The sequence below is a fragment of the Macaca mulatta genome, chromosome 1 (assembly GCF_049350105.2).
Source record: "Macaca mulatta isolate MMU2019108-1 chromosome 1, T2T-MMU8v2.0, whole genome shotgun sequence".
NCBI classification, from domain to species: domain Eukaryota; kingdom Metazoa; phylum Chordata; class Mammalia; order Primates; family Cercopithecidae; genus Macaca; species Macaca mulatta.
In genome coordinates this window covers 33349798-33355833 of record NC_133406.1, presented here as the reverse complement: position 1 = coordinate 33355833, position 6036 = coordinate 33349798, and positions in this window count along the sequence as shown.

The following is a 6036-nucleotide window of genomic DNA, read 5'->3' as shown; positions in this document are numbered from 1 at the left end:
GAGGATAACTTAAGCCCAGGAGGTCAAGGCTGCAGTGAGCTGTGAGTTTGCCACTGCACTCCAGCCTGGGAGACAGAGTGAGAAAGACCCTGTCTCAAGCTTTAACATAGCATTGTTACTTGTGCATACACCCTCCTTATCTCCTTGAGGGTTAGTTGGGGAAGGGACTATCATCCTTGCTTTAAAGGTAAACTATAAGCTAAATTCTTCCCCTAGTTAACTTGGCCTATGTGCAGGGATAAGCAAAGCAGTTAGCCCAAAACATATCACCCCACCTGGGAGTGGGGAAATAGGAGCAAACTGTAGTCAGTCATGCTAGGCTTCCTTTTCGTGGGTACACTTTCCCTGTTTTTCCTGCTGTGATTAAAAATTTGATGTTTACTGCTTCAGCAGCCATCTTAAAATCATGAGAAAATGATCAAAAGAACCCCAGAGATTTCAGTTCTGACTGCACAGAGCCACTGGATCAGCAGCAGCAGTAATCGCCCACCTCGACTTCTTGTTAAGTTAGAAAAATAAATCTTGATTTGCTTAGATCTTTATAGTATGCTTTGTATTATTTGCTGCCAAAAGCACTATAATGAATACATATAGACCCCTGGGATGCAGGAGGGGAGCACTCCCACAGCCACGCTTACCTATAGGGACCTGGGTTCAGATCTGTTGGATAAAGTGCAGGGTCCTGAGTGACTCAGATCTCCACTCCTAAACATGGTTTCTAACCAGAGACCAGGACTCTAAGTCAGGAAACAGGGCAGGATGGTGGGACTCGTGAGTATGCTGAATTTCCTGGATGGCTGTCACTGTGGGGTTTAGGGAATAGGTGGGGAGAGTGCCCATGGTCCTATCACCAGACTACATTGCAATCCAGCTGTGTTGGTGTATTAGTCTGTTCTCACACTGCTATGAAGAACTACCCGAGACTGGGTAATTTATGAAGAAAAGAGACTTAATTGACTTACAATTCCTCGGACCTAACAGGAAGCATGACTGGGAAGCCTCAGGAAACTTACAGTCATGGCAAAAGGCAAAGAGGAAGCAAGTACGTCTTAGCATGGCAGAGCAGGAAAGAGAGAGAGGAGGGAAATGCCACACACTTTTAAACCATCAGATCGCATGAGAACACACTCACTATCATGAGAACAGCAAGGGGGAAATCCGCCCCCATGATCCAATCACCTCCCACCAGACCCCTCCCCTGACATATGGGGATTACAATTTGACATGAGATTTGGGTGGGGACACAGAGCCAAATCATTTCAGCTGGCCTCATAAGGACTGAAACCAAGAAAACACTGAGGGACCCCCTGGAAGCTGTGCATAGAGAGGGTCACGCTCTACCCAGCTGGGTCACTCAGGAGACCAGGGACTTTTCTTCTGAGTTGGTTCTTCTGTCTCTGCCCAGCAGTGGCACTCAGTCTTGTCAAGTCCTCCATGGGGAATGATGGTGGCTTGAGGTGAACGAACACTACAGTGTTATAGAAATGGAGGAGACAGAGCTGCTGCTGGCGTAGGTCCTTGTCATCCCCTTTCCTGCTTCCGCTCCTAGTATCATCCCCTCTCCTGCTACACCCTGTGACCATCACCCCTCAGGCAATTCCTCCAGCCTCTGTGTGAGGCAAGGAGTTGAAGGTGGAAGCTGGATGAGCTGGGGGTGTAAGAGGTGGAGGGTAAGGTGGGCAGGGACTGTGTCTCACCCAGCTTGGTGTCATCAGCACCTGGAACAGAGTGGGTGGCAAAAGATGTGTGGCTTATGAAGCAACATCGGGACCCTCACGGTCCGGTTTCTGAGCAGCGCCCTGTTTAACAACCAATGTGCCATTTCAAAAAGACTCAAGTTCGTTACTGACTTTTCTGGAACTCCTTGAAGGGAGATATGTAGACCACAGCAACGTTGCTAAAACATCTTGAAAGTGCTGCCTGCCCCTGTGTCTCTGCTTCTTCCCTGCAGCTCATAGGTCCCAGCGTGGATCACTTGTGTCCATCCAGCAGGTCCTTCCCCTCCTGCTTTCTGGAAAGCTGTCCTGGACCATGGCCCTCTGCCTGCTCCCGCTACCTCACGTCCATGCTGCCCACCTCCTCTCTGTACCCAGTGCTCCTGTTAGAACCCGCTGTGTGTGTTCTGCTGGTTTCTTTGATTGTCTCTCCCCACCCACCCTGACCACCACTAAGTTGTCAGTTCCATGTTGATAGGGACATGCCTCTTATACCCTAGCATTGTGCCTTGGTACATAGTAAATGCTTAAAAAAAAAAAAGTTTGTCAAATAGAAGGTATGCTCCTTGCTTTAGGACTTGCTTTTTATTGAAAGAGACAAGCTGTAAAGATATCCTTACAAATAAAATGTGTAATGTGTCAGAAGGGGAGTGAACCTTACAGAGGGGGTCTGAGGAGTGTGAGGAGGAATCCCAGCACAGGAGCTGGACTTACTCTACAAGCAACATCCCTGTTTCTCCGTGAAGCTGCCGGATACACATTCCCTGTGACACACAGGGCCAGTAGCTGCTCAATGCGCCATCACAACTTTAATGTAAATGTAGCTGTATTTGTATGAACGAATACACAATTCAGTGGTGTCACATGATGCTGAGAGGGAAAATGGCCTGACGGGACAGCCTGTCTGCAACTCCACACCAACACATGCCCTTGTGCCATCTTCTCCTCAGTGGAGGTCCAAGGCCTGTTCTTATTAAAAAATAAAGGCTGTATGCAGCCGGGCGCGGTGGCTCACACCTGTAATCCCAGCACTTTGGGAGGCTGAGGCGGGCAGATCACGAGGTCAGGAGATCGAGACCATCCTGGCTAACACGGTGAAACCCAGTCTCTACTAAAACTACAAAAAAATTAGCCAGGCATGGTGGCGGGCACCTGTAGTCCCAGCTACTCGGGAGGCTGAGGCAGGAGAATGCCATGAACCCAGGAGGTGGATCTTGCAGTGAGCTGAGATCGTGCCACTGCACTCCAGTCTGAATGACAGAGCAAGACTCCATCTCAAAATAAATAAATAAATAAATATATAAATAAAGGCTGTGTGCAAGCCAGGGAGTGGCCTTCATGTCCCAGATCTGCCTCGCTTTGCCCTTTCTAGTTGTGTGATTTTTTTTTTTTTTTTTTTTTTTTAGATGGAGTCTTGCTCTGTCACCAGGCTGGAGTGCAGTGGCGTGATGTCAGCTCACTGCAACCTCTGCATCCCGGGTTCAAGTGATTCTCCTGCCTCAGCCTCCTGAGTAGCTGGGACTACAGGGGTGCACCACCACACCCAGCTAATTTTTGTATTTTTAGTAGAGACAAGATTTCACCATGTTGGCCAGGATGGTCTTGATATTCTGACCTCGTGATCTGCCCGCCTCGGCCTCCAAAGTGCTGGGATTACAGGCGTGAGTCACCGCGCCCAGCCTACCTGTGTGATCTTAATACTCTATGCCTTGGGTCCCTTATCTCTGAAGTGAAGATGGTAATAGCGTTGGCCTTATGGGGTTATTGTGAGCATTAAATGAATGAATGTGGGTAAAGCAGGTCAGCGCCTGACCCATCTGAAGATCTGGAAAGTACCAGGTGTTAGCTGTGATTGTGCTCTGTGCACAAGCCCTCTGTGGCTTGGAGCATTTGTTATCCTCTCTGAGCCACAGCCACTGCTGTACATGTGTAAACACTCTCTACAGAATTTGGAAAATGCAGCCTGGGTGGCTTCCTGGGAAACATAGATTAGGAATGGATGCCCCAGGGAGGTAAGGTTGACAGATGTAGGAAAGAAAACTACAGGGAGCCCAGCTACATTTTAATTTCAGATAAATAGCAGATACTTTCTTTGGCATAGATATTTCCCATTCAATACAGTGTTTGGGACATAAACTTGAAAAATTAATAACTGAAATTCAAATTTAACCAGGTGTCCTATATTTACTCTGGTAACCCTGCTGGGAGGGTTTCTTCAAGGCATTGCCCTCTGACCTGGTAAAGTCAGCCTACCAAAGTGAAGGGGCAGGACAGAAGCCAGGGATTAAAACCACTGGCCCATCCTGGAGCCTCCAAGTCATGCCTTCTGTGACTTCAGACTTTGCCAGGGCTCTTCACGGTGTCTGTGCAGCATTGCATGACCCCAACAGGCACTGAGAAGAAACCGTGTTGACTTGACTGATTGAATGAATGAAGGAAGGAATGAACGAGGTTATAGTGGATCTGAAGCCTGCGGAGTGTGATTGGAGGGACATCAAGAGGCTCCGTTCCTCAACATTTGTTAGCCAGCTTCCCCGAGGTCTGCAGACTTCATGAGAGAGCTATTCCTCAGAGCTAAGGAATTTGTCCACTTGAGCCTCCTTTAAAGTGGAGTAGGCCTGGGAGGGGCCGTGCTCAGTGCCAGCAGCCCTTCCCACATTGGCAGGCTCTGTGAGTTACACAGGGTGTGTGTAGGTGGGGATACTCACGGTTCTGTGGTCAGGATGCCTGGATTTGAATCCCAGCTCCATTCACTGAAATAGGCATTGATTCTCCCTATATTTTCCCCATCTCCCATTTCAGTCTGGCCAGCCTTGGAAGTCGCTCAAAGGCAGCTGTTCTCCATGCCTTGGTGCAGGACTACACACATTGAAGAGCTTATGCCAAATGCCATTGAGAGTAATGAGACAGAGAGAGAGAGAGAGAGAGAGAGTGATGTTTCCCCAGAATGGGTTGGGACAGAGTGAGGATCTGGGAACTATCTGGTGAAAGCAAATGGGGGAGAAGCCAGAGCTTAGAGGAGACTTCTGGCTACTTTCTGAAAGTTCCAAGCCCTAGGAGTTGTGTGGGCCTGGAAGAACATCGTGGGCATGATAATAGGTGTCTCAATACTAGACAGTATAGACAGATCAACAACAACGGTAATTGAGTGCTTCGTGCCTGGCACTGTGGTAAACGCCTTACAGGAATTCATTCATCCTTAGAGTAGCCGCTTCTGTTTCACTGTGAGAAGCCGAGGGGCGGTGAGTTTAACTTCGGAACCACCAGGAGGTCTTCTTTGAAGCCTCGGCTTGCATTAGATCTCGGGTGAGAGATTTTATGGTGACTGAGGGCAAATTTATCTCAAGCTAGAGGGGATGAAGACTCATACTTGTATTTGAGTCAATTTAAAGGAAAAAAAGAAAAGAAATGTGATATTTGGTTTGTCACCTGAAATCTGGACTCCCTGTACACCTTCATTATGGAGATTTGTTCATTGGACTTCACTGTGCTCCAGCCTGACCCGCTCAGGCCCCTGTGAGGCAGGAGGATGCGCAGGCATCAGACTGCTCCTCAGGGAGTAGCTGGGAGGGGTTCTGCTCGATTTACTTCTCGGCAGCCATCAGAGCCTCCCTGGGGGAGGAGGGGGCTGGGAGAGAGTGGCAGGGGCTTCATGTGAGAGCGCTAAGTCTGAGCCCTGTGCCCCAAGCTGCCCCATGCCTGCACAGCCTCCCCGCTCCCCACAAAGGCTCTGAGTCTAGCATAGTATCTCCAAAGGCCACTAGGGGCAGTGTCAGCCTGCACTTCCCAGGGCTAGCCCAATCGTCGGCCTCCGGAGAATCCCCAGGAGGTTCCCTAACGGCAGCTTCTGGTACCAGCGCGGGAGGTTCAGTGGGTCTGGGACAGAGCCCTGGGAATCTGTATTTTCACAGGCACCTCCAGTCGATTGTGATGGGCAGTCGGGTTTGGGAAGCACTGATCCAAACGTACCTTCTACCCACTTCCGGCGTCCTCGCTCGCCTCCTCAGGTCCAGCCTCTGACCACAGCTCACCCAGCCGCAGTTGGAACACTCCTTGCTGTGGGTTGTTCAGAATGCCTGATAGTTCTTTCTTCCACTGAGCCAAAGGCTCGCCTCCCGCTGCTGTCCTCTGACCCACATCCTCCCGTAGTGCAGTGCTGTGCCTGCCTTCCCCTGCCTTCCCCTGCCAGGCCCAGCGTGGGTCACCTCTCCCCACCTGCTGCCCTCGGTGCGGCTTTCCTCCTGGCGGCACAAGGCTCCTGGACGACCCACCCGGTGCTTTTTCGCCGGACGTGTCTGTTGACGCCTCTGTAAATACACAG